We start from the raw sequence: 27,972 nt of genomic DNA on the forward strand, positions 1-27,972 counted from the left end.
TTGCGCTCCTTGCACCATTGAAACTGATGTTTGGCATTGGCATGAGTGACCAAAGGTTTGGCTATAGCAGCCCGGCCGTGTATATTGACCCTGTGGAGCTCCCGACGGACAGTTCTGGTGGAAACAGGAGAGTTGAGGTGCACATTTAATTCTGCCATGATTTGGGCAGCCGTGGTTTTATGTTTTTTGGATACAATCCTGGTTAGTACCCGAACATCCCTTTCAGACAGCTTCCTCTTGCGTCCACAGTTAATCCTGTTGGATGTGGTTCGTCCTTCTTGGTGGTATGCTGGCATTACCCTGGATACCGTGGATCTTGATACATCACAAAGACTTGCTGTCTTGGTCACAGATGCGCCAGCAAGACGTGCACCAATAATTTATCCTCTTTTGAACTCTGGTATGTCACCCATAATGTTGTGTGCATTTCAATATTTTGAGCAAAACTGTGCTCTTACCCTGCTAATTGAACCTTCACACTCTGCTCTTACTGGTGCAATGTGCAATCAATGAAGACTGGCTACCAGGCTGGTCCAATTTAGCCATGAAACCTCCCACACTAAAATGACAGGTATTTCAGTTTCATTGTCCAACCCCTGTACCTACTGTTTGACCTTGGATCTCCTTCATTTTTGGCTGTCTGGTTTGGCTCCCCAAGACCCCCTGGACTCCCAGATTCCCAACCTCCCCTGCAACCTCCGTGAACTATCTACCTGCCCGGAACCCAAGAAGCCAAGAAGCCTTTGTGCCCTCCCGTGGTTGACTGACCTGAGAAAGACCTGAACTTTTTTTGTGCTGTGAAAATAAACCCTTTTCTAAAGAACTATTTTGCTCCTGAGTGAGGTTTTGTGATGACAGTTTCTTTTTTTTCAGTCTGATCACTTTAATGCAAAATTGAAATGAACAGAAAAATCATCTGGGGCTGCAAGGAGGTACATTTGTTAGGTAGTGTTGTCTTACAGCGACTTGTACAGGTTAGGGATGGGAAATTATTGCACCATTTATTATTACTGTGAATTGTTCACAGTAATGACAATGATTCTACAAGATGATATGTGCCAACCCCCAAAACCTAAAATACTGTTGGGTTTGTTATTTTTTCAGACTTTTTCACTGTTGATCCCAGTAAGGCAGCAATAAATATAAATATCTCAAAACATATGACTTAATGTTTATTAAAAACAAAATCCCCTTGTTAAACGGTGTCATGAAGTAATCTTTTCAGTATTTTTTTGCTTTTTTGTCTGTTTTTTAATACGCGTATTTGAGTTTGTGGGTGTTTGACTACAGTGACATGTATTCACACACATTTAATGTATTGCCAAAAAACAATTCAATGGATTTCTAAATACTTTTTTTGTCACCAGTTTATCATAATAGCAATAAATGCCACATAATATCATAATACTCTTAAGTCCATATCCCCCAGGGTGTACCTGCCTCTTGGGCACTGGACATTGGAGATAGGCACCAGCACTCCCATGACCCTGAAAGAATGAAGTGGGTATATAACACCTCACAGAAGTAGATGCCCACAGCCAACACAGATGACAGGGCCCAAGGTGCTAAAGATCACAAAAAAGTGTAGAAAGTAGAGATGACAAAGAGAAGAGTGAGGAAAATGTGGATTTATCACAACTGATGTCGTTATTGCATGATTTTCTAATATTGTGCAGCTCCAAAAGCATTTCCAAAGACTGGATAGATGGATAAAGATAAGTTACTGCAACGCAAATACTTGTTCACTAATCTAGGTTATGGGTTATTCTCTTCAGCCCACTCATTGGTGGCCTTGACATTAAACTTTAATTACTTCATCTTATTTTTTAGTTTAAAAACATAAACCAATAACCAATGGTGTCCAATGTCAGTTCTCAAGGATTGATATCCTGCATGTTTTAGATGTTGCCCTGGTTCAACACACTTGAATAAATGTGATGACATGCTGAGGAGATAATCCAGCCATTTGAACCATCTGGGTTGGAGAACAGATACATTAAAGCCTGCAGGATGTCAGCCTTTAAGGACTCAAGTTGGATACCCCATAACCAAACCCTGGTGTGTTAAATTAACCAAAGACTGGTTCAGTCACTGTGATTAAGAAGTGAGTTAGCAACGTAACCCGATTGCTTTATTTTTAATCCAGTTGTTTTTAGAGTGTAGCCCTGTACTATTTTACCAAACATTGTTTGTTTCTTGAACATTTTGTTCCATTTTATTTAATGGCAACAACATTTTAGTAGCTTACAGCTGGAAAAAAACAAAGGATGGCCCTCATTATTTTTAATCAGCTGTGGATCTTCAGACTCTGAAGCTGTGTTATGTTTGGGGTGTTAAAATGGGGGCAGGCTCTGACATTAAATGGGAAACTAAAGCTCTGCACGATTGATGAATGATTGTATGCACACAAGGCACAAAATGGACACTAGCATTTTTGTTACATAGTGACCCTCCACCTTGCACTAATAATAACTTGATGCTAATCCGGCAGGTCTCATCCTTCTTGGGCAGCGGAATAATAGCAGCTGATAACAAGGACTCCCCTACACAGAAATGTTGCAGGACAAGTAGAAGTGTACAGCTTTATTTTGGCTTTGCATCATGAATTTAAAAAAAAAAACTTCCCAAAAAGGTGAAAAGCTTATCATGAGGATTTTCATTAGTTAAACTAAAGAGGCAATCAGAGCCAGCACTCTGCACAGACGCACACATGGAGATATACACGATCCTGCCTCACTTGAAATATGTTTAAATCATGTCTTTAGGTTTATAACTTTGTAAGCACATCTTGATCCATTACAGTACACTGTGTGACAGAACCTTGGACACAGAGGATGAAAATTGGTAGCAAAACAAAATTCTAATGCCATTAAAGGTCTGGTCAAACAGAGATAAATGAGAAAACTGAGGTAATAATAAAACCTTCTCTGTGTGGGCAGGAAATACTTAAAAAGTCAAAGTGATATGAAAGAAACAAAACAACAAAGTTTCCTGATTCTTTGACAGGAAATGTCAAACTGGCCTGACAGCACAAACAGCTCAGGAAACCGCCTTAATCCATCTCTCCATGCTGGACTATGCTCCCTTCTCTTTTCACTCTTCACAGAAAGAATGAAATGCTTAGGGTAGATTTTCAGACTATTGAAATGCCTGGCTATTGAAGAACAAAAGGACAGTCTAAACAAAAAGGGTACATGCCTAAAAAAGGGGTTATAATAAACTATTTATAATCCCACTCCACAGTGACATATGGAGCACAGATATGGTATTAAAGTAGATTTTGCATCTGTGCATGTCAGTTTATATATAAGCATGCAAATGTTTTAGTTACAGCCATGTGTCGTTTGGTTCAATGTAACTCTAAATTGAAACATTGCCCGAGTGTAAAGGAAAAGTGTTGGGAAAGTCTGAATACACAGGGTACATTTGGTTTCAGACTGGATGGGCAGTGTAAGATGATGGCAGTCCTGGGTTTTTTTTTCAACGTTTGTCATAAAGCACTGTGTTCATAATGTATTGTGCCTTCCTTCACCATTGAAATAAAAGCTAAAGAGAATTTATTATTTGCTAATTCAAATATTACATCTTATATGACACTTCCTTGAACCAATTTTTCCCCCAAGCAAAATGCAAACTATATCCAATACTGACAGGCTACTTAATAATGAGGTAGTTGTGAGTTAAAGCAGCGCTACTATTGCAAGATGCACCCAGTGAAGGTTTTGAACACTGTTTTATGCACTGATAAACCTGTTGGATCAGGTTCTGTTTGTTAAAGTTTCACCTCATTATCCTTCTCTTCATAGTTTTTCTAGTTTGGCTGGAACTTTCTCATCCAATCAGCTTGAAGGCAATTAAGCAAGAATACAATTGGTTACATGTAAGCTGTATCCATTATTTCTGAGAGTGATACAAAAACAGCATAAATTGCACTTATACTTGCACTTGCACTGTAAATTGTAAAATGACTGCTTTTGTGTACTTGGCAACCAGAGTTTTTTTGGTCTTTTGTGATTACTGGGTATTACAAAGCTGGTCATCAAAACTGTTATAATTCTTCAATGAAGACATGAATGAAAACATTTTTCAAATAGAAAAAAAACAAAAAGGTAAAAAATTGAGTTTAATCAAAGAGGAAATGGTTGTGGTTTTCCTTTTTTCACAACTAGGCAACTCTATCCCACTGATAACCAAGTTTGAGCTAAATGCTTGTACTGTGGTAAACTCCATGCTAGTAAGAGGTTGGCCTTTGAAAAATAACTTGTTAGTGCAGTTTAGGCGCCTTTGTCTCCTTTGTATTGTGGATTGACACAATGTTGTAAATGCAGCCATTTCTATAAGACTTGTAGCAGCAAGACTGCTCTGCTTATTTGCTCTTGTGAACTGAGAGGGCTTTAAACTTTCAGTTTGATTGATACCTACAGGAAAGCTTTAGTTCTATCTAAATACTTCATGTTTTCCTCGCAATCTAATAAACATGTATTTAGAATGGAGACTTTTTTACTTTGAATACTGCTACTAGCACCTCCACTTTAAGCAATTTGGTGTGTGATATTCACACATGCAATTTTAATCAAGAATAGTTTATCTATGTTAATTGAACTTTAACAAATTGTTGCTCTTTGTCTAAGCACTTTGGTGACACTGCATGGGTAAACCTCTTAGATTCCAAGCAGCTCAGGGTCGGTTCGCCCATTTGCCACTTCAAACCCCCATTTCGGCAGGTAGGTTGCCATTATGTCCCAACCTACTCCTATTTCAGCCCCATAAACAGATCACTTTTTACCCATGGACCTTTGAAAAGCTTGCATGTGTGCAGAAGATGGCTGACGTCAATTATGATTTATGAACAGCCACAGTTATCTTTGTGGGTTATCTTTGGATTTTGAAAGACGCTCATTGATTATAGGAAATTGCTTTAAATCTTCAGTTGTCAACGGTTGTATGAAACCTAAGGCGTGAACTAACTGATGCATAGTCAGAACAAAATGGTCCTATAGTATACAGGTAATTTTTGTATCCAAAAAAGTCAGGTACAAAACCACCAAAACTGCAAAAGTAGAAAATGGCAAAGGAGCAAAATGACCAGTAGCCAGTCCCAATCAGATTGAGCATCTCAAAGATGCATTCGAACTCACCAGATGTGATCAACAGGATTCAAGCTCACAGTATCTAAACTCTGGAGTCCATCTAAAGGCATTTTGTGTGCATTCCTGGAAAAATCAGGAACAGTTTTGATACAAAGACCATACACAGCAAAAGGAAAAAACAGAAAAATTGTGATCAAGACACTCATCTGTGAAAAAAACTCATTAAAAGCAAGAGGCTAGAAACTAGAGTGACAGATATAGATATCTATTTAAAGCTGCAGTAGGGAGTTCTGAGCCAGGAAATTATAACAATCACACCTTACAGGTCCCTCCCCCTTGGTCTCTGCTGTGCTACACCCCTCCCTCCACAGCTCCTCCCCCACAGTGGAGCCTGCCGATGACACTCGTTTTACCCTCATTTTAGTTCGGGCTCGGCCTAATTCTTTCTTCTTAGCTTGCTTTTCGTCTTCTTGTGTTTACCTGTCCTTGTTTTCCAAACAAGTGCCCCTCAAAACATTAGGTTGTAACATTAGGTTGTAACATTGCCACCGGCAATCTTTAGCTCGAACCACAGTACGCGCTGTGTGGGGGAGGGTTGTGAGCAGTGAGTACACGAGCGTGATTGACACTGCTAAGACATTCGTCCTTGCTCTGATTGGTTGTTTCTGACCGGGAGCAATGTGTTTCTGCAAATGGTAGTAGGACCACTAGGAGGAGCCGGGGGAGCTTGATTTTTTCACAGATTATCTGTCTCATATTCTACTGTCAGGTTTTAACAATTATGTGAAATTACGTTTTTACAAAAGTTACCTACTGCAGCTTTAATAAAACTTAATCTTTCTAAAATAAACAATGTTCATATCTGACATAAGATAGAGCTACACAAAGTCTATGTCTCATCTTTAGTAAAACGTTACTATCTTGAAATATAAGCTCTAGGATGTTGCCATAACATTTTTAAATCATTCGTTCCTCCCACATTCCAGCACCTAATGAATGTTTTTTTTTTTTTTCATAGAATCTCTTACTTCCATTTGTGGTGGACCCCAGTGTCCAATCTAAACAATCTAATTTGGTACAACTTATTCCTTCTCCCTTATCATAGTTCCACTATTACATAAGCCTTTCTACACCAGGCCCTGCCAAGAGAAGCATTGGTTTGGCAGCTTTTCAGCTTAGGAGTTTCTTCCACAAATTGTGTCTAAAAGCTCTCCGCCCAGCTGACTAAATAGGCTGCAAGGTTAGGCACAGCTGAGGTTTAGCTTAGGTGGGTGAAGACTTATGGACTGTGGAGAGATGCTGTAACTTCTCCCATTGGATCTGTCTCTCCGTTCCATTACACTAAGCTTCAATAGTTTCCTTCTCAAGCTGACAGCAAAAAACAACCCGAGTGATTTAGAAGCTGCACTGAAGCCTTAGAAGGGTATGTCTGTCTAAATGTCACCTGCCTACCTGTCAGGCTTTCAGCTCAGCCTTTTAACAGAGGAGATAGATGGAGAATGTGACCACATTGTCAGACTTTAACAGTATATGCTAGATACGTCTCATATTTTATAGGATACTTTTAATTTAGAATAAACAAGTCACTTTGTTTTCTGGCATGCACAATGAAACACATTCAATGAATCCTATAGGTAAACTAAAATAATTTTCAGATGTCAACCAAAAGATGTCAAACAGCAAGAGAGCTGCAGGATGTCAGCCTTTAAGGACTCGAGTTGGATACCCCATAACCAAACCCTGGTGTGTTAAATTAACCAAAGACTGGTTCAGTCACTGTGATTAAGAAGGGAGTTAGCAACGTAACCCGATTGCTTTATTTTTAATCCAGTTGTTTTTAGAGTGTAGCCCTGTACTATTTTACCAAACATTGTTTGTTTCTTGAAAATTTTGTTCCATTTTATTTAATGGCAACAACATTTTAGTAGCTTACAGCTGGAAAAAAACAAAGGATGGCCCTCATTATTTTTAATCAGCTGTGGATCTTCAGACTCTGAAGCTGTGTTATGTTTGGGGTGTTAAAATGGGGGCAGGCTCTGACATTAAATGGGAAACTAAAGCTCTGCACGATTGATGAATGATTGTATGCACACAAGGCACAAAATGGAAACTAGCATTTTCGTTACATGATGACCCTCCAACTTGCATTAATAATAACTTGATGCTAATCTGGCAGGTTTCATCCTTCTTGGGCAGCAGAATAATAGCAGCTGATAACACATTCCAGCACCTAATGAATGTTTTTTTTTTTTCATAGAATCTCTTACTTCCATTTGTGGTGGACCCCAGTGTCCAATCTAAACAATCTAATTTGGTACAACTTATTCCTTCTCCCTTATCATAGTTCCACTATTACATAAGCCTTTCTACACCAGGCCCTGCCAAGAGAAGCATTGGTTTGGCAGCTTTTCAGCTTAGGAGTTTCTTCCACAAATTGTGTCTAAAAGCTCTCCGCCCAGCTGACTAAATAGGCTGCAAGGTTAGGCACAACCAAAAGATGTCAAACAGCAAGAAAGCTAGTGCAGAAAGAGCAACCTGGTCCTCAGCCTGGACAAAAAGATGGAAATCATCATCGGTCTGCAGAGCTTACAACCTGAGCACACACCATCAGCAACTGTACTGTATCGAGAGTGGATGGCATGAGGTACAGATCTCTGATGACTTCACCTCGCTACAGAGGCCGCTCTTTTTTAGGTATTTCCATTTACAAGTGGACCCTGCAGAGGATAGTAAGGATGCTGAGAAAGTCTTTAGAGTTTCCCTACTCTTGGTCTAGAATCTCTTCAGAGTACAGGACCAGCGCTCTGAATATTGTCAGAGACTCCTCATACCCTCTTTAGCGAGCTTTTAAAATGGTTGCCATCAGGCAAACATCACCGCAACATCAACACCAGAACCAGTACCACCAAACATGGCCGTAGCTACCATTGAGGACGCCGAGGTCCAGACCTCAGTATTTTTCTGCTGTGTATACAATAAAAAATTAATCAAAACAATACTTTCAAACGAAGTGGTTCTCTGAGTAGCTGCACCAGGTTACTGTAGGAGGGGCCAGCACTGTGTAAGGCAGCCAAACTCAATGTTTACAAAGAAGAGTGCAGCTTTGCATACCCTACCACTAAAATAAAGACCAGAAGAAGAAGAGTGTAGCTGACAGTGAAACGTAACTTGCTAATAATATTCTACTTGAAATCTGTGCTTCACCAAATAACAGTTCACTAGTCTTCACCCTTCATAACACTGTTTAAGTTTAGTTAGAATAGTTACTGCCCATTGATGACGTTGTTTGATTTGTGTTGGCACATTTTTTGTGAGCAGCTGTGACAGACTAAGAGCTAATGTTTTCCTCCGTTAAATTAAGACAGAATGTTTTTTTTTAAGTTTGACTTCTATTTTAAAAAGAGATTAAATAGACAGCTGGTGTCCATTCCCTCCAGCCAGGATACGTTGCTGAGACCCATGTCCCACCTGTGTTGTCCTAAACAAACAAAACCCCCCCAGAGAAGAGCAAGGGAGAGTCCCAGGGGAACCACCCAGGGAGCTGCAGCGACGAGCCCAGAGGCCCCGCCAGCAGCTGTCCACGCCCGAGTACATCCAGCATGTACCCAGAGACCCAAAACCCCAGGACATATCACTCCCCAAGCAGAGGCCCAACAGGCCCAGCACTCAACAAAGCACCCAGTCCCGGATACCGAGAACCACAAGTACACCAGCGGGCAGAGACACCAACCACCGCCAGGTAGTGTGGCGGGGAGAAAATAGGACCCACATTTGATGAAGGACCTAAACTGATCCAGGAGAGAGAGCAGCCCAAGACCCAACCTGACACAAAAAACAGGCACACACAGTCACAATTACACATTCCCACCCTCATGCGTACACACAAAAACACTCACACCCATGCACCCAACGTAAAGACAAAAAACAATAGACATCGTACACTCACTCACACTCCCCATACATACTCTATACTCCCAGGTCCAGGTGCCGATACTCCATGGGCACAACCAGCCCCCGGACCCAGGAGGTGGTCCCCTTCCCCTCACACTCCCCATACATACTCTATACTCCCAGGTCCAGGTGCCGATACTCCATGGGCACAACCAGCCCCCGGACCCAGGAGGTGGTCCCCTTCCCTTCGGGGGAGAAGACAGGCACCTGAACCTGGCCTGGGCTAGCCCTGAGCGACCCTGACCCCCGCCCCGACCCCTGTCCCCAACGACCCCCATCCTCATCCAGAGAGGGGGTCATGTACAAAAGAGGGGTGTACATGGTCCAAACTACCCCACCAACCAGAGCCTCCACAGAATAGAACATGAATTTCCCCACAGGGCCACCCCCAACCAGGACACAGATATCGAACACATGCCCCCTCCCCACAGCACTGGGCACCAAAAAGCCAAAAAAGCAACACCTACACAGCACAAGCTCCACACACAGCCCCACTCCAAGCACCCCCACCGCTTCCCGCCCACATCACACAGCGTGCCGCAAAGTCAAGGCAAGGGCCCCGTGCAACGCTACCCCAGCCTCCGCCCACAGGTGCAATAGGACAGACACAAACGAGCATCAAGCTCACAACGGAACCCCCGACCCCACACCAAGACGGGACAAACTCACCCGGCAAGAGGTCCTGGGACCGGCGTCCCCCACCACGCCCCCACAATCACACAGACACACCAACCACATCACTGCCACTGCAACGGTATCCCAGGTAGAAATGTTATCCAGCTCAGCTCCACCACCGCCGCTCAGCCGATCCAGATGCCGGTGACCCCACATCCAAGAAGAGAACACAACCCCCACACCCCACACGCTGCAGGCCCCCACGCCACCTTCTAGCCGACCACCCCTCCAGACACAACAGCCAGCAGAGCAGCACACTGCCAAGCCAGCCCAACCATTCGGCCAGAGCCAGCAGCCCCAGCCCATCAGTTCGTGAGAGGGAAACAAGCACCAGCTGGGTAACCAGGCCAGTCAGGTCAACCGCTCCAGGCCAAGTACATCCTGCACTTATTTGTTTATGTTTGCTTAGATCACTATGTTCTATAATGCTATCTGATAGGAAAACTGCAGATGTCTTTGTCTTTATTGTTAAAAACATGTATTTTTAGGGAAGATTAACAGTATTAAAAGTGGCCATTTGACCTTTGACTTTATATTTATGTTCCCAAATGTCCACTGCTTACGTTTGAGTCATAACAGAGTGCTGTTTGTGTAAAGGACTCCAGCAAGTCCACCCCAAGGGAAATGTCACAACGATATTCTCCAGCTGTTCAGGGCTGCAATGAATTTAACCAGGACTTGGGAAGTGTATACTCACATTTGACAGCAGAAGAATCTCTTTACTTTGTTCTGTTTAGCTCAGCTAGCAATATTTGGCATAAATGGATGAAATGTCAGCTAAATACTACAGTCAACAAAAACATTGCGTTTTCTATTTAAAATCAAGTAAATTGCTAAAAAAACAAAACAAAAAAAACTTAAATGAAATAAATGGGGAACCGTTTTGAAAATCAAGGTACTTGATTTCTAGTCCAAAAAAGTCATAAAATCAAACACACGCTACCAAAACTATATACATATTCATTCCATTAAAATGAGAAAAATACTCACATTGCACTTGAGTCGACTTCATCCAGCGTCTTTTCATTAACCTCATGAAACCGATTTGCCATGAAGGTAGTCCGCGTATCTTCAGTTGGATCCGTGACTGTGTTGGCAAACAGCGACAAAAAACAGCGCCGTCAGGAGCGGCTCCATCGGTCTGCGCGTTCTGAGCTCTGCTGCGTGCAGCTCGGTGGGGAGGCGGAGAGTGCTGGGTTGGTGCGCATGGAGCAGCGTAGGAAGAACAAGCGGAACGTCCAACAATAATGTGGAAGCGCTGTTACTGAATGGGTTTGTTTCAAATGCAGTTACTTTAACTGAGGATCGGTGGGATAACGCTGTTTCGCAACGTTTAGGCTCATCTTGGTCGATATTTGAAGTAAATACGCACAAAAATAAAGAGAAATGAATTAAAATGTATTGTTTTTATTACTACCGTGAGCTCGTTGACCTATATTGAAAAATACAGGATGAGAAAAAGCTGCTTAATAAAGTGTATTTATCTGGGGAGACACTCCCTCACAATTTTCCAGTGTTTATCCTTGGTGAGCTCCTTATGAAACTTCGTCTGCTGCTTCAACTCTGATTAATACTCTAACTCCCTACGATTATGTACTCTCCTATAAAGACTTTACATGATTACTTAAAGCAAAAATAGATACATCAAAGTGCCAACAATGAACAAGTAAGCATCAGAATCAGATGCAGTATTTAAACAAAGCTAATTCAAGGTTTAGTTTTTAAGATTTTTTCTAAGTAAGCTTCAAAAGTGTGACATCCATCAGATTTCCATTCATGGTTTTCTACTAAAGACAGCTCAAACAAGTTGATATTTTGCAGAGCCTAGCCTATCTTTAGAAAATGTCTATATTTTACTTGACACATGACAAGAAGGACGGTAGAGATTTTTTTTTTCATATCACTCATACTACATGAGTGGGGTCCAAAGAGGCATATTCTGATAGTAAAATGATAGGGTCTAGGCCTTAATGATAATGATATTCGTTGCCTTGTTTTGATAATATTCAACCCATGTTCATACATGCAGTTAATTACTAAATTAAGGCAAATATTAAAACTGTACCAAATTCCTACATCTTCAATTTACAATCTCACTGTTAGATTAATTTTCTTGTTAATGCATATGTGTATCAAGTATTGCCCTCACACCCTGACTGATCTCCATCTACATATCTTATTTCGACATTAGGCATGCATTTAGTGTTATGCTAAAGAGCAGCAAGCCTAAATACATTTTGGTCTTATCTGCAAAGATAAATTAAACACAAGGATAAAATGCTGTCTAGTAGAACTGGTAAGCTTTGATTGCACATCCCATACAAGCCCCTTAAGTCAGTGACATGTTTCCTCATCTTTACAGGAAATAAATTAATTCCATGTCACAAGAGGACTTAATTCCCATTTGTCATGACATCTGGTTCTTGCAGGGAGCAAACAGAAAAAGGAAAGGTGAAATGAAATGTTGAGAGCTGCCACCATATCGATCTTTGGAGCTCCAACCATTTGTGGCTTAGAGAGACGAGATGGTTCCTTTCTGTTACGTGAAAGACTACTCTCTGGGAAACTACTGCTGCTAAATAAAGATAAGTCACATTTGAACATTTGAATAAACTGGCTTCCCTTTAGTGCATATCCATGTGAATGAGAGCATGAGTGTAATTGCTGTCAGTTCTTGATAAATTGATTGAGATCGCAGTTGTGCCTCTCCGGAAGATGCAGTCAGTGAATTGGTTTTGATCAGCGTGGAAGTTTCACAGTTTTTCATTTTTGACAAATGTAATTAATCCAAGGTTTTTCCAGTCAAAAAAGATGTTTGCTTTCAGTATGTGACACTTTGCTCCAGAGAGTCATTAGCACAAATATAAGTATATTTAGACTGTGCTCAATTATTTTCCTTTCACATTTGACTACTGCGCTTTGTATGGCTATATTTAATATAGAGATAAGGCAGTATCTTTTTAGTTTGGTGATTGTTCACTTGCTGTTCCTTCTGCCTGATTGCATCAAACAGAGAAGCACCCGAGAGCCCGATCCAAAGCTCAGGTTGGACAATCTTCAACAGGACAAAATATTGAGTCAGGGGTACTGATAACCAGTGTACACCACACTTTTGACATTTTTATTTGCAAATTTGTAAATCGTTAATCCGTCCTTTCTCCTTTCCTTTGTCAGTCCAAATACATAGAGGTTTGTGAGCTGCTGAGATGATAACCAGAATGATTCCTGCATGTTTTTTACACCTCATCACCTCAATTAAGCTTTGCACAGCAAATTATTTATTTCCAAGTGAAGCACGATGCACAGGCAAGCTTACTGCCAATCGCATGTTGTATTGCAATGTGCTAATCTACCTCTCACTGCCCCAAAGGCCTGAACAGTTTATCTACTTGTGAATGAGGGAGGACAGTCATCCAGCACAGTTCTTGACTTTCACACACCATGTAATTAACAGCTCTGTCTGAGTTATTAGTAGGCTGCTGAACTCTTTGTGCTCCCCTGTGTTATTAGCACTGATGACCTTTGAATCCATGCAGCATGTGAAGCAACCCTTCTGAAGAAAGAAAGGAAGATACTAAAAAGAGTCACTGAGAGAACACAGACTGAACACAGACATTTGCTTCTCTGCTTTGACCACGGAATATGTGAAAACCAAGATTTGCACAATTGTTATGGGACCCTGATAAAGAAGCTACCTCTTTTACAGTGGCATCAGAACAACAGTGAAATACAGTATGTGGTAGCCCATACTGAACATATTAAAGGGTCAGCACTTCAAGAAAAAGTCTCTTAAAAGAAGTGATAATAGAGAGCTGTGAAAGAATTTAGCTTAAAGTTTTGGTTGATTCAAGCATCTGGAATCCTCCTTAATTTTAGCCACTGACTCAAGCCTCTTCCTTGGAAAATCTGCTTTTATCTGCTGCTCAACCTCTTTGCCAGTGCTCATGTAATCATAAGTGTGTCCACCTTGGCTGGCATCCACAGATTACAACACATGAAGTCAAAAGGTTTGTGAGGGAAGAGGAAACATGGATCGGACTAGTCTAAATGGCATGGTCTGCCGCAAATTAATTGATTCACAGAAGACATGCATTTTCCAGACTTTCTTGCGCAAAACCTTAACTGGGAATTCTTCCAAGTATTTCTCCAGAAAGAGGCTTGTTCTCAAGTCTCTAAATCACATTTTACTTTTGCTCCAGTCAGCTTGTACAGATATAAATCATTTTATTCTGCATGCTTTCTCTCAAAGAAAATTTTAAACTTTTGCACCATAATTGCTCTGTTAAAATTATGCTGTACATAATGTATAAAAAAGTCAATATGGCAGGGCAAAGACGGCCTGATAAAATCTGAGTATTAACTTGATCAGACAACACACAAAATAAAGCTTACGTTTATAAACCCCAGTTTGGAAATTATGGCCTAAAAAACATTTGGTTTCATCAAACAATAACGCATTCTCCCAAAAGCTTTCAGAGGATTTACGCAAGATCTGGGTGTTTCTTTGGAGGAAAAGGTTTCTGTCTTCAACCCTACTTTTTTTGTCCAGATATACAAAGGAGACATGACAAAGTTGTCACATGCGAAGCTATCGATTTACCGGTCGGTCTACGTTCCTACCCTCACCTATGGCCATGAACTTTGGGTCATGACCGAAAGAACGAGATCCCGGACCTGTCCTGGTCAAAAGCGAAACGCACGACACCAAAATACTTGCTAGCTGAGGTCTCTCTCTCTACGATTGTATGTTCGCTTACAGAAAGTGACACTAAGGCTGTGCCAGTTGAGTTGCCCCAACCTGTACCAAATGTTGCCAAGTGCAGTTCAATGCAGACATGTGAACCATGTAAGCTTTCCTTTGACTTGACAGATTCACCCCTAAAAGGTGAGTGGAAAGAAAGAGTTACAAAGACATTACTTTTAATGTTGGATGTTTTTGCTTTAAATGACATTAACTATGGTCACACCACAGAAGGCAAACACAAAATCTGTTTTTCTGATCCCAGTGCTTTCAAATAAAGGCCTCAGCTTATCCATGCATCCGATGATGAGGCTGTCAAACTCCATTTAAAGGAGCTCCAAGATGCAAATATCATCCGCAAATCAGAGTCCTTTTTCATCCCTTGTTGTGGTGAAGAAAAGAAAAATGACGCCATCGGGCTTTGTATAGATTTCTGCAAGCTAAACAGCCAAACCATAAAGGATGCTTACGCATTGCCCAACACTGAAGAAGCTTTCTCAACCTTATTGGGTTCAAGGTGGTTGTTTTCCATTATGGACCTTAAATCTGGATATTATCAGGTGGAAGTGGAGGAGCATGATAAACACAAAACAGCCTTTGTGACACCAGTGAGATTCTGGGAGTTTTACAGGATGCCTCAAGGGTAACTAATGCTCCCAGCACTTTTCAAAGAGCTATGGAGAAGTGCATGGGTGGCATGAATATGAGTGAGGTGTTAGTGTTCCTCGATGACTTCATTGTTTTTTCTGAAACCCTTAAGGAGCACGAAGAACGGCTTTTAAATGTGCTTAACAGGTTCAGGAAATTCGGCCTAAATGTTCCCCAAAAAAATGCCAGTTTTTCAGAAAGTCTGTCAAGTACCTTGGTCATGTTGTGTAAGAAAAGGGGGTCAAAACAGATCCATCTAAGATAGAGGCCCTTAGCCCAGGCCAAATAACATCAAAGAGCTAAAGTCTTTCTGTGGGTTTGCAGGGTATTCTAGGAGATTTTTATGAGATTACTCCAAAATTGCGAGACCGCTCAATGACCTAACTGCTGGTTACATACCCCTAAGGAGAAGGCATCATGGTACCACCAAAGCCTCTACAATGAAAAATTTACAACAACCTCTGAAGATGCCTTTAAAATGCTCATTCCAAAGATGACAACAGCTCCTATTCTTGGATTTGCGGATCCAAAAAAAACATGCCAGTATTATATCAGGAGCAGGAAGGCAACATCAAAGTCCGGGCAAAATTCACAGTAGGAATGAACTAATTAGTGCTAACTAGAGAGGTCTTACACAGAAAGTGTTTTGATCAAGGAAAGCTCTGCTGTCAACTTGTCCTCCCGACCAGCTACAGACACCAAGCGCTCAAAAACCTTAATGATGCTGTTGTGCACATGTGTTTATAGGACCTTAGATCTTATGCGCAGCCATTTCATTTGGTCCCCAATGGCCTTAGATGTAAATGACAAAATCCAAACATGTGAAAGATGTGTGTGCAGGAAAGCACAAGCTGAAAAGAGCTCTCCTTTAGTAAATACTCAAGCAAGTCGTCTATTGGAATTAGTCTGCATGGACTACCTTTCACTGAAGCCACATGGGAAAAGGACAAAGAACATTCTGATCATAAAGAACCATTTTACGAAACATGTGTTACCAGTCCCTACAGCAGATAAAAAGGCTAGGACAATTGCTAAGGCCCTCTGGAACAAATTTTTTTATTTACTATGGGTTCCCTGAGCGTTTACACAGTGATCAGGGTCGCAATTTTGAATCAGCCCTGATCAAAGACTTGTGTTCTCTGCTTGGCATAATAAAAGACTAGTACAACGCCATATCATCCCCGTGGAAATCCCATGGAGAGATTCAATAGGACTCTTTTAGAGATGTTGGGAACACTTGAGGATGTACACAAAAATAGGTAGAGAGACTTTGTGCAACCTCTTGTACATGAGTACAATTTCACTAAAAATGATACTACTGGTTTTTCTCCCTATCAGCTCATCTTCTAATAGACACACAGGGGTTGGACAATGAAACCGAAACACCTGGTTTTAGACCACAATAATTTATTAGTATGGTGTAGGGCCTCCTTTTGCGGCCAATACAGCGTCAATTCGTCTTGGGAATGACGTATACAAGTCCTGCACAGTGGTCAGAGGGATTTTGAGCAATTCTTTTTGCAGGATAGTGGCCAGGTCACTACGTGATACTGGTGGAGTAAAACCAAAGTGGCTCAATAATATTTAGATCTGGTGACTGTGCAGGCCATGGGAGATGTTCAACTTCACTTTCATGTTCATCAAACCAATCTTTCACCAGTCTTGCTGTGTGTATTGGTGCATTGTCATCCTGAGACACGGCACTGCCTTCAGGATACAATGTTTGAACCATTGGATGCACATGGTCCTCAAGAATGGTTCGGTAGTCCTTGGCAGTGACGCGCCCATCTAGCACAAGTATTGGGCCAAGGGAATGCCATGATATGGCAGCCCAAACCATCACTGATCCACCCCCATGCTTCACTCTGGGCATGCAACATTCTGGGTGGTACACTTCTTTGGGGCTTCTCCACACTGTAACTCTCCCGGATGTGGGGAAAACAGTAAAGGTGGACTCATCAGAGAACAATACATGTTTCACATTGTCCACAGCCCAAGATTTGCGCTCCTTGCACCATTGAAACCGACGTTTGGCATTGGCATGAGTGACCAAAGGTTTGGCTATAGCAGCCCGGCCGTGTATATTGACCCTGTGGAGCTCCCGACGGACAGTTCTGGTGGAAACAGGAGAGTTGAGGTGCACATTTAATTCTGCTGTGATTTGGGCAGCCGTGGTTTTATGTTTTTTGGATACAATCCGGGTTAGCATCCGAACATCCCTTTCAGACAGCTTCCTCTTGCGTCCACAGTTAATCCTGTTGGATGTGATTCGTCCTTCTTGGTGGTATGCTGACATTACCCTGGATACCGTGGCTCTTGATACATCACAAAGACTTGCTGTCTTGGTCACGGATGCGCCAGCAAGACGTGCACCAACAATTTGTCCTCTTTTGAACTCTGGTATGTCACCCATAATGTTGTGTGTATTACATGCTTTGAGCAAAACTGTGCTCTTACCCTGCTAAATGAACCTTCAAACTCTGCTCTTACTGGTGCAATGTGCAATCAATAAAGACTGGTTACCAGGCTGGTCCAATTTAGCCATGAAACCTCCCACACTAAAATGACAGGTGTTTCAGTTTCATTGTCCAACCCCTGTAGCTTTTGGTCTTAACCCAGGGCGATGTAGCACGGTATTCAATTCTGAATATGTCAAAAAGCTGACAGAATGTCTATCAGCAATCTATCGGTTTGCTACTGAGTGTAGTCAAAAGTAGGCATTGCAAAACAAACAAAGGTTCAACAACAAAGTGAGAGAGCCCATTTTTACTACAGGGGATATAGTCCTTGTTAGAAATGTTGGCCTCAGAGGCAGACATAAAATTGCATAGAGAGAGTCCTGCCCCGAGATTTACTGTTACCTTGTGGATTTTTACTCTTGAGGAAGCAGCTCCTGCCAACTTAAAACTCAAAATAGTAAAAAACAACATCAGAACATACTGATCCTTTTGAAATTTAGGAGGAAACAGACTCACCTGACCCGGAGGATGAAGTTCACTATTACTCCTCTTCTGAAAAACCTTTATGCGATACAAATGATATTAAGGAAAATAATAAACAAGCAGACACAGTCTTGCAGGTCAATGAGTGCGTGGAGATTCGTAATGCTGAAGAGTCACTCCAAACTCATTTTTAAAGAGATACATGAACATACGTGAACAATCGAAGGTTGAGAGCGGAACTTCAGATCAGCTTCCTTTGAATCCTGATGCTGTAATATGCCATCCAACGTCTGCACAGGAAAGTGGACAAAGTGAATGCACACCTGACCAAACTATTTAACTACAGGCAATACTCCAAGTGAACACTGCGGTTTTGACAATGGGCTTGAAAATTAACCCGGAGCCACAAATGAAGCTGAGAATGTGAATGAGCAAAATTAACTAAGGGAGATAGGCACAAACAAAGAAGCAGGACTGAGGAGATCTACAAAAGAAAGGGTGGCTTTAAGGAAGCTTACTTTCCCTACATTAGGGAGCCCATTAGTGACTGTAATGCAATGTACCTTACAGGGGTTAGACAAAGCCTGATCTGAGAGTTTTTTATTCAACCCAGTAGCAATTAATAGTATTACCCTTTAAAATCGTTTTAAGTACAACGTGCAAGGATGCATGCAGATTTAGAGAGGGAGAATGTAACCCAGCTGAGTTCAACATATAGTATATGTAAATATGTAGATCTCTTCAGCCATCATCTGCTGGGTTAGCAGCATCAGAACCAGGGACTTGGAAAGCTCAACAAGCCAGTAAAGAAGGCTGGCTCTGATTTGGGGACTCCTCTGGAACCTCTGGAGATCATTGTGACTGTTCATGAGACTGTTGAACAACAACAGAGTGTCTTCAGTCAGAGGCTTCTTCCGATCTGCTGTAAGACAGACCGCTACAGCAGACCCTTCTTGCCCACAGCCATCAGCATCTACAGCTCTATAGCTCTTTGAAGAAACCTGTATAAAATGAGCTACAGCAATATTTATTTTCCATTTGGGATGAATAAGGTATTTTTTGATTGAATTTTAATTGAATTGAATATGAAGAGTGAATGGAAGAAAATGAGAAAAGAGTAGAGTTCGAGTTTTTTTATGCTGAAGCTGACTGCGAGAGGTGCTGTAGATGAGAACTGCAGTTTTCTCAGTATTTTTCGGTGAGCGAGTTGATTCGTGTTGAAGGTGACTATATATCGCTGTGCTATTGCTAATCACAGCTAAATCCATTTTAAAATGTAGAAGTTTAATGTGATATAAATTCAATTTTTGCCTTATTCTATGCAATTTCCCACTTAAAACCAATCGAGCGAAAATACAAAAACTATTTTCAAACTGTTGAACTTTATTATTGAAATATAGCTATGTCAATGCTATCTGTAAAAAATGTAATGTGTAAAGGCCAATGCACCATGGAAAGGCTAGAATTGTGCGTGGTTTATGTCATGTCTGGTCATTGTATTTAGCCTTTTGATTAACATTCCCCGTGCCTATGCAGGTTGGTTTTAAATTTACCTTGGATTTAGATGGACTGTTTGGATGCCGAGCTACCCCTGGATTGGTGAGCCAGGAACGAGTTGAATACCAGGACCTCACTCCATGGTGGACCAGAACCTCATTATAATCAGCTAAGCCAAGTGAATAATATACTACCCAGGTAGTTGTCAAAAGCATTTTTTCAGAGCTCTGAAACCTTTGATATTTTGTTGTGGGGATTTTTTGTAGCCCTCCTTAGGTAGTTTTTTTTGACTGGACATTAAAATTGCAATTAAAGGGATTCAAAGAACACTAAGGTAAGGAAATCGACTACAAAGACTGACTGCAAGGACTACTGATGAGTGAACAAATAGTTAAAAAGGGAGCATCATAAAATATATATATATGGCTGCTAAACAAATCTTGGCTTTGGTTAACAAAGTTAACAAAGTTTCTGAAATTATTTTATCCTTAGTCCTCCTTTTGAACACAGAACTGTTTGCGTGTATATTAACCCACAATTGTTCAGCAAAAACTGTATTATACTTTATACACATTACTACAATATTCTGAAGTTTTACAAAAACATGCTTATTGTCATAATCTGTCCACAATAATTTCAGTAATATACAGTAAAAGAATGAGTTTTCTAAACCTCATATGAGCAGACACAGCAGGACAACACAGCCCACATACTGTATGGTGGAGAGAGAAAGAAACCAAGTTTTAAATATGTGGCAGAGGCGTTAGGTGCAAAAATCTGAATCAAAGCCATCGTGGTTTGTAGAGGAATTCATTGGGAAGGTACCACCTTCCACACTGCAGTCTGCACCCACATACACCAATTAATTTAAAGTAGTTACAATTACATGTTATGTGTGTGCGCTTTTTAGGCTGGTTTTGTATACAGAATTTACAGCTTTTTTCTGTTTTGATCTGATTGCAAATACAAAGCTTCTGTTTCCATGACAACTGGCTGAATCCGAGTGAAATCCATCTAAAGAGGAAGACTGTGAGTTGCGGTTCTATCTACCACTGTCATGTACAGTCATGTACATGTATAATGAGGCTTATTTGTCTGATTGAAAGCACCGTTTGAAAACAACAACCCTTGAGCAGGTATTAAACTTATACTTTTCATTAAGCCCACATTTCTGTATTAAAAAAGTTTTATTATTTGTCTAAAGTAAAATTTTCATCCTAAATGTTGTGGTTTTCCTAGCTGTATGTGAGAACTCATAATCATCATAATTTACATAAATAAAGGCTTGAAAACTTCAGTCTGTGTTATTAATCTAATTTCACTGAACTGAGTTACTGAAATAAATGTTTTTGATAATATTCCAATTTCCTGAAGGGATCTGTATCTAGTCTTAAGGAAAAAAAAGATTTGACACGTCCTTTTTGGGTCCAGCTTAAAGTAAACAGTAAAAAAAAATAATAATAATATTCCCACGTGTAATCACTGAATTAGTCAATTAAAAATAAGACTTTGGTCCTTAATTTGCAAAAAGATGCCCGAGCCACCTCAACTGGCTCCTCTTGATGTGGAGGAGCAGCGGCTCTACTCCGAGCTCCTCCCGGATGGCCGAGCTCCTCACCCTATCTCTAAGGGAGTGCCCGGCCACCCTACGGAGGAAGCTCATTTCAGCCGCTTGTATCCGTGATCTCGTTCTTTTGGATATGACCCAAAGTTCATGGCCATAGGTGAGGGTAGGAACGTAGACCGACTGGTAAATTGAGAGTTTGCTTTTCAGCTCATCTCTCTCTTTACCACAACAGACCGGCACGGTGCCCCCATTACTGCGGCAGCCGTACCGATCCGTCTGTCGATCTCCCACTCCATTCTTTCCTCACTTGTGAACAAGACCCCGAGATGCTTAAACTCCTCCACTTGAGGCAGGAACTCCTCTCCAACCTGAAGAGGACAAGCCACCCTTTTCCAGTCGAGAACCATGGTCTCGGACTTGGAGGAGCTGATCTTTATCCCAGCCGCTTCACACTCGGCTGTGAACCGCCCCAGCGCATGCTGTAGGTCTTGGTTAGAGGGGGCCAGCAGGACCACGTCATCTGCAAAAAGAATAGACGAAATCCTCTGGTCTCCAAACCAGACCCCCTCTGGCTCTTGGCTGCACCTAGAAATCCTGTCCATAAAAGTTATGAACAGGATTGGTGACAAAGGTCAGCCCTGCCGGAGTCCAACATGCACCGGGAACAATCCGACTTAGTCCCGGCAATCCGGACCAAACTCCTGCTCCGCTTGTACAGAGACCGGATGGCCCCTAGTAAAGGGCCCCCTATTCCATACTCTTGGAGCACCCCCCACAGGGCATCACGAGGGACACAGTCGAATGCTTTCTCCAGGTCCACAAAACACATGTGGACCGGTTGGGACAACTCCCTTGAACCCTCGAGTACCCTGTAGAGGGTATAGAGCTGGTCCAGTGTTTCACGGCCGGGACGAAAACCACACTGCTCCTCCTGAAGCCGAGATTCGACTATCGGCCGGACTCTCCTCTCCAATACCCTGGCGTAGGCCTTACCAGGGAGGCTGAGGAGTGTGATCCCCCTGTAGTTGGAACACACCCTCCAGTCCCCCTTCTTATGAAGGGGGACCACCACCCCAGGCTTCCAGTCCAGAGGCACTGTCCCCGACCGCTACACAATGTTGAAAAGGCATGTCAACCATGACAGCCCCATAACATCCAGAGACTTGAGGTACTCAGAGCGGATCTCATCCACCCCTGAAGCCTTGCCACCGCGGAGCTTTTTAACTACCTTGGTGACTTCAGCCTGGGTAATGAAAGAGTCTAACCCCGAGTCCCCAGCCTCTGTTTCTACCAGGGAATGCGTGATGGCAGGATTGAGGAGATCCTCAAAATACTCCTTCCACCGCCTGACAATGTGCCCAGTCGAGGTCAGCAGCTCCCCACCACTACTGTAAACAGTGTTGGCGAAGCACTGCTTCCCCCTCCTGAGGCGCCAGACGGTTTGCCAGAATCACTTCGAAGTCACCTGGTAGTCCTTCTCCATGGCCTCACCGAAGTCCTCCCAGGCCCGAGTTTTTGCCACAGCCCGGGCCGCAGCACGCTTGGCCTCACGGTACCCGTCAGCCACCTCAGGAGTCCCACAATCCAACCACAGCTGGTAGGACTCCTTCTTCAGCTTGACAGCGTCCCTTACTGCCGGTGTCCACCACCGGGTTTGGGGATTGCCGGTGCGACAGGCACCGCAGACCTTACGGCCGCAGCTACGGGCAGCAGCATCGACAATAGATGCGGAGAACATGGTCCACTTGGACTCTATGTCTCCAACATCCCCCGGAATCTGGTCAAAGCTCTCCCAGAGTAAAAGAGAGTCCAGCCTCTCTCGAGGAGACGGGTTCCAGAGCCCACGCTGTGCGTGGAGGCGAGCCCGACTATTTCTAGTTGATATCTATGACCTCCCGCACAAGCTGAGGCTCCTTCCCCCCCCCGCAGTCCAAACCTGGCAACTATTAAAATATCTGCAGCATAATGAACCAATAAATACTTTACAGAAGGTCCCTGGTGATTGAAGAGTTAATTTTTCTTGACAAGCCAGAAAAAATATTTTTAATTCAAAATTGATCAAATTAGTGGCCTCAAATACTCCATTAGAATGGTAAAAGAAAAATGATTTTTGACATTAGCATTGACTCAATATTTGGTAGACTCATTTAACAAGAAAAATAATGTGAGAGGGTAAAGATATAATGTTACTGCCTCCTTGAGATGTTTTATTTACAGAAATCTTGTAATAAAGTCAGGGTTAAATTATATTCTATTTGTTTAGCACAATTTTAAGGAGCTAAGGATAATCAAACCATATTATTTTTCGTATATCAGCATGCTGCTTTAAACGTTTGCCACCCTTTCACAATAAAGAAGTCTCACTCTTCTTTATGTACAAATCTTTGTCTGCCTACGACCTGTAATTCCTTATAGAGAAGAGCCCAGTCCCTGTGGACCACCACAACTGAACATAACATCCACACATTACAGATATTACAGTCCCTTTATATTATTTCAAGCCTGCAACTTGGATAAGTACAAGGAACAGGGGCTACATATTACATATGGAATCCCCCCCCCCGCCCCCCCTCCCCCATACATACCACTGGCTGCTCCAACACACACACACACACACACACACACACACACACACACACACACACACGCGCACATACATGCATGAATCACAGACCTGTTTGTGACATTGTCTCTTGAAAATCACCGAAACATAAATTTTAAGAAAGCACCGTTGTTGCCAAGATCAAATGACTGCCTCAAATATGATGCCAAATTATTCATAATATTGACATAACTGAGCTGCCTAAAGCCAAACTATGGCATGAGATCCTCATGCTAGATTTCAGAGAGTATTGATCGAACTGTTAAATCTTCTGCATGCCAGAGATTGTCTGAGTGAAAAATATCCCTGAACCGAAAGGTAGACTTTTATTTGCACCAGTATAAAACTAAGAAATCCATCAGGGATATATATTTATTTATTGCTGAGCTGACTTTGTGAGTTGGGTAGCCTTTCGAAAGATATGACTAAGTATAGGTGGATAAAAAGAAAGAGCCAGGAAGATAGAAAAGAAGAATTAGAATATGAATTACAGCCCTTCAGTCACAGGCTGACATTGTTCGTGTTTTGACAGAAGTGAAAAAATCCCATTTAATTTAAAGATTCTTGACACACATCTAATAATCAGAGTGTTATAAGGAGGCTTTTGTTTACCCACCAGAGTCAGTTCCTCCATCAGCAGCATGTGCATTGCATGTGGATACAGAGAAAAGGCTCTAACCAGGCCAGAGAATCTAAGAAATGAGGGTGCAGTGCACTGCAAAAATGTCAAGATATGATGCTGGCTGACAACAGCTTTAAATCTTTCAATTCTCACCTGAAGGATGACACAGATCAACACTGCTTTCTTCTTGTCTGTCTTGCTCTGATGGCTTGTTGGGTATAATGTTGCATCAGGCAAGCATACATGAATGGAGTGATACAAAATCTTACAGAAAAAAATCATATCTTCCAGACTACTTCACATTTTTAACATTACTAAACTTTGATGTATTTTATTGGGATTTTATGTAATATAACGACACAAAGCTGTGCATAGTTGGGGAGTGGAATGATAACATGAAAGGCTTTTTCCAAATGTTTTTACAAATAGAAATATGAAATGTATGGTATGTATTTGCTTTCAACCCCTTTTAATCTGATACCTCAAAATGAAATCTGCCGCAAGAAACTTTTTTCAGACATCCCTTAGTATTAAATATAATTAACAAGTATTCAAAAAGTAATCAGTAAGTGTTTTGGACTATTCAACATAAGTATTATATTGTTAGACAACAGTTGAATAGTAGAGTAGTTCAGTCGCCCTATAATGATCTTAACAATTCCTACATCTCAAAGAAAGCAGCTGTACTGCTGCTGTTTGTAAACAGAGGAAAAAAAACTGAGATTTTATTCAAAGTAAGCTAAAAAACAGCGACACTCTGTGGTTGTATCATGGAAGTGAGTATTTTATCCTGTGGAGAAAATGCTGGTTTATAACTCAAACCACCGACTATGATTATTATTAATTGTTTTTGTCACACTTTAAGATGTTAAAGAAACAATGTTCCAACTTTATAGTACTTACAAGACAACAATGTAAAGTAATTTTTGTCAGGTTGCTTTTTTCTTTCTGATTGGGTAAATAACATTAAAGCATATCTCCAAGCTGCATTAAAGAGACAACAAATCTACAGCTGAAACTGCTTTTAACACCTGGGTCCTTTTTTGCTGTAGCCTTTGTCTTTAACAAGTCGCTTATTCATTGGATGCAGAATAATTTACTTTGACATTGTCCACCAACTATAGCGCAAAGACGATAATCATATTTTTTTTAAATATATGAGCAAATTCTCTCATGCTACCTGAAATACTAGAAGCAGTATTTTAAGTTTCTAATGAAACTGATATCAAGCAAATAGACAGCACCCATAAATGTACATAGTGTAAAATCTCAGACTGTTGCTTTGTTCTACTTATATAAGATCAATTTCCTATTTATTTTTGCACTTATATAGACATGAATTCTGCATGCCAGTGGAGGTATTTTATTAGTAAGGATTCAATAATTTTTCAAATGTGTGTCACATTTGTACAATTATAGATTTTAGCAAGTTATTAAAATACTGGAATGTGGGGGTTTTGTGTTCTTTTAAGCCATTTCCAGTTATATTTTCAGAGTCTGCTCTCATAGTGGCCCAATTTACTGGAAAAATTACAATAAATTGGTTTCAGTAGTTTTATTTTTTCAAAAAAGTCTTGAAGCTCCACTCATCAACGGTGTTATTGATAGCTAAATAATGTATTTTTCAGCACACAAAGACCAAATCTGTTCAAGTGAGGATTTATTTTTTCAAACATTAACCAGGTTTGAATAATTTTTGTATAAACAGCTTATAAAAGTTCTTTAAAACAAACCTAAATCAAACATTTAGTTTTTCTGGTGAATGTTAATAGTCTAAGTACACATTAACTTTTTAAAAATTGAAATTAGAAGGAGAAATTACAAATGAGTCATTGGAATGAATAGTAAAGTTAAATTAAAAAACAAAACAAAACTAGTTTCAGCAAGAATACTTACGTTTAACTTAAAACGTTTAACTAAGTTAAGAACCAACCAACATATGGGCACATTATTTTATCAGAACTGTGAACAAAGGACTGATTAAAAATGACTAATAATGGGTCACTTCTGATTTTAATTACAAGAAAACATGGAGTCTGTTAAACTGCTTTGTTTTTATCACACTACATCCTATAACAGCATTGGACTTTAATAAATAATCATCTTCACTGATTGGTTGATAAAACACACAGCTCTGCTGCTACATATTAGAGATGACTGTTTCACGAGCAGGCAGCCAATCACAGAGGATCAAGTGCAAAGCAAGACCAGCAAATCACCAACCTCCATCTGCACTGCTACACAGTATATAAAAAGGTAAGAACTTACAGCTTTCACACTGCTTGACATTATCTCCTAATTGTGTCACTCTATAATCTTTGTAGATGATCAGTATTTCATAATAATAATAAAATCACCTTAAAAGTAATGTAAAAAATCATTATCTTTGCTCTTTTATACACTTACTAGCCTCTTTACTAAGTACACCTTACTAGTACCAACCTGCATCTTCTTTTGCCTTCAGAACCAATGTAATTCTTCATGCCAAGATTCAACAAGATTTTAGAAATATTACTCAGAGATGTAGGTCTGTGTTGACCAGATTTTGATCTATTTTGACATGATATCATAATGCACCGGCTGCAGATTTGTTAGCTGCACATCCATGATGTCAATCTTGTTTCATTGCCATCCCAAATGTGCTCCTGTTAGAGAGATTTGGTGATTGTGCAGGTTACTGAAGTACAGTAAACTAATTGTCATGTTGAAGAAATCCTGCCAGAGTCTGAGCTTTGTGACACTGTGCATTATCCTGCTGGAAGTAGCCATAAGAAGATGAATACACTACAATCATACAGGGATTTACATTGTCACTAACACGACTAGGTCAGACTGTTAAACGATGATCAGTTGTTACTAAAGGGCCCAAAGTGTGCCAATGCAGAATGGATCCAATCTTTACACCAGGTTCTGATCCTACAAACTGAATTTCACAGCTGAAATCCTGACTCACCATACAAAGCACCATTTTCCTAATCTGTATTTGTCCAATTTTGGTGAGGTTGTGTAAACTGTAGCCTTGCTTCATTTTGCTAGCTGACATGAGTGGTACCGGTACCTATGTAGTCTTCTGCTGCCTCTCATTGGATGTTTTCTCTTTTTCTCACCATTGATTCAAGAGATGGTTATGTGAAAAAATCCTATTAGGTCAGCAGTTTCTGAAATACTCAGTCCAAACACCAACAACCATGCAATATTAAAAGTGACTTGCTTGGGTGATTTGATTGGCTAATTTCCTACTTGTGCTAACAGGTTAGTGTACATTACATTATAATACTTGACAAACAGATGTGTGAATACCTCCCAGAAAAGTAAGACGATGCATTGCTTTTATAAATTGAACATGATTTTGTGTGGGGCTGCACAGTGGAACTGTTGTTAGCACTTTTGCCTTGCAGCTAGTAGGTGCTGGAATCATATCCTGGCCCAGGTTCTTTCTGCATGGAGCCCACATGTAAACTGCCCTTATATACAAGTGTGTGCATGCATGGTTGTTTGCCCTTTGAGTCTGTGTGTTGACCTGTAATGGACTAGCGAGTTGTCCAGGCCGTACCCCAGTCTCTCCCAATGACAGGTGGATGTGAACCATTAGATCTGCTTTAACAAGCTGTCATATGCAATCTTCTGACTGTCCTTC

General features: G+C 41.0%; 1 protein-coding gene across 2 annotated transcripts in view; it reads right to left on the minus strand.

The window, feature by feature from the left end:
- The window catches only part of LOC124858744 (carbohydrate sulfotransferase 15-like), a 30,046-nt gene extending 18,951 nt beyond the window's left edge, over positions 1–11,095 (minus strand). Inside the window, exon 1 of one of the 2 annotated variants that reach the window (XM_047350937.1) lies at positions 10,707–11,077. The gene's annotated coding sequence lies outside the window, so the exon portion shown is untranslated. Of the gene's footprint in view, positions 1–10,706 lie in introns of both variants that reach the window. The other variant, XM_047350938.1, reaches the window with a different exon arrangement.
- Positions 11,096–27,972: the final 16,877 nt, after the last annotated feature.

This window comes from Girardinichthys multiradiatus, chromosome 22 (assembly GCF_021462225.1).
Source record: "Girardinichthys multiradiatus isolate DD_20200921_A chromosome 22, DD_fGirMul_XY1, whole genome shotgun sequence".
Taxonomy (NCBI): domain Eukaryota; kingdom Metazoa; phylum Chordata; class Actinopteri; order Cyprinodontiformes; family Goodeidae; genus Girardinichthys; species Girardinichthys multiradiatus.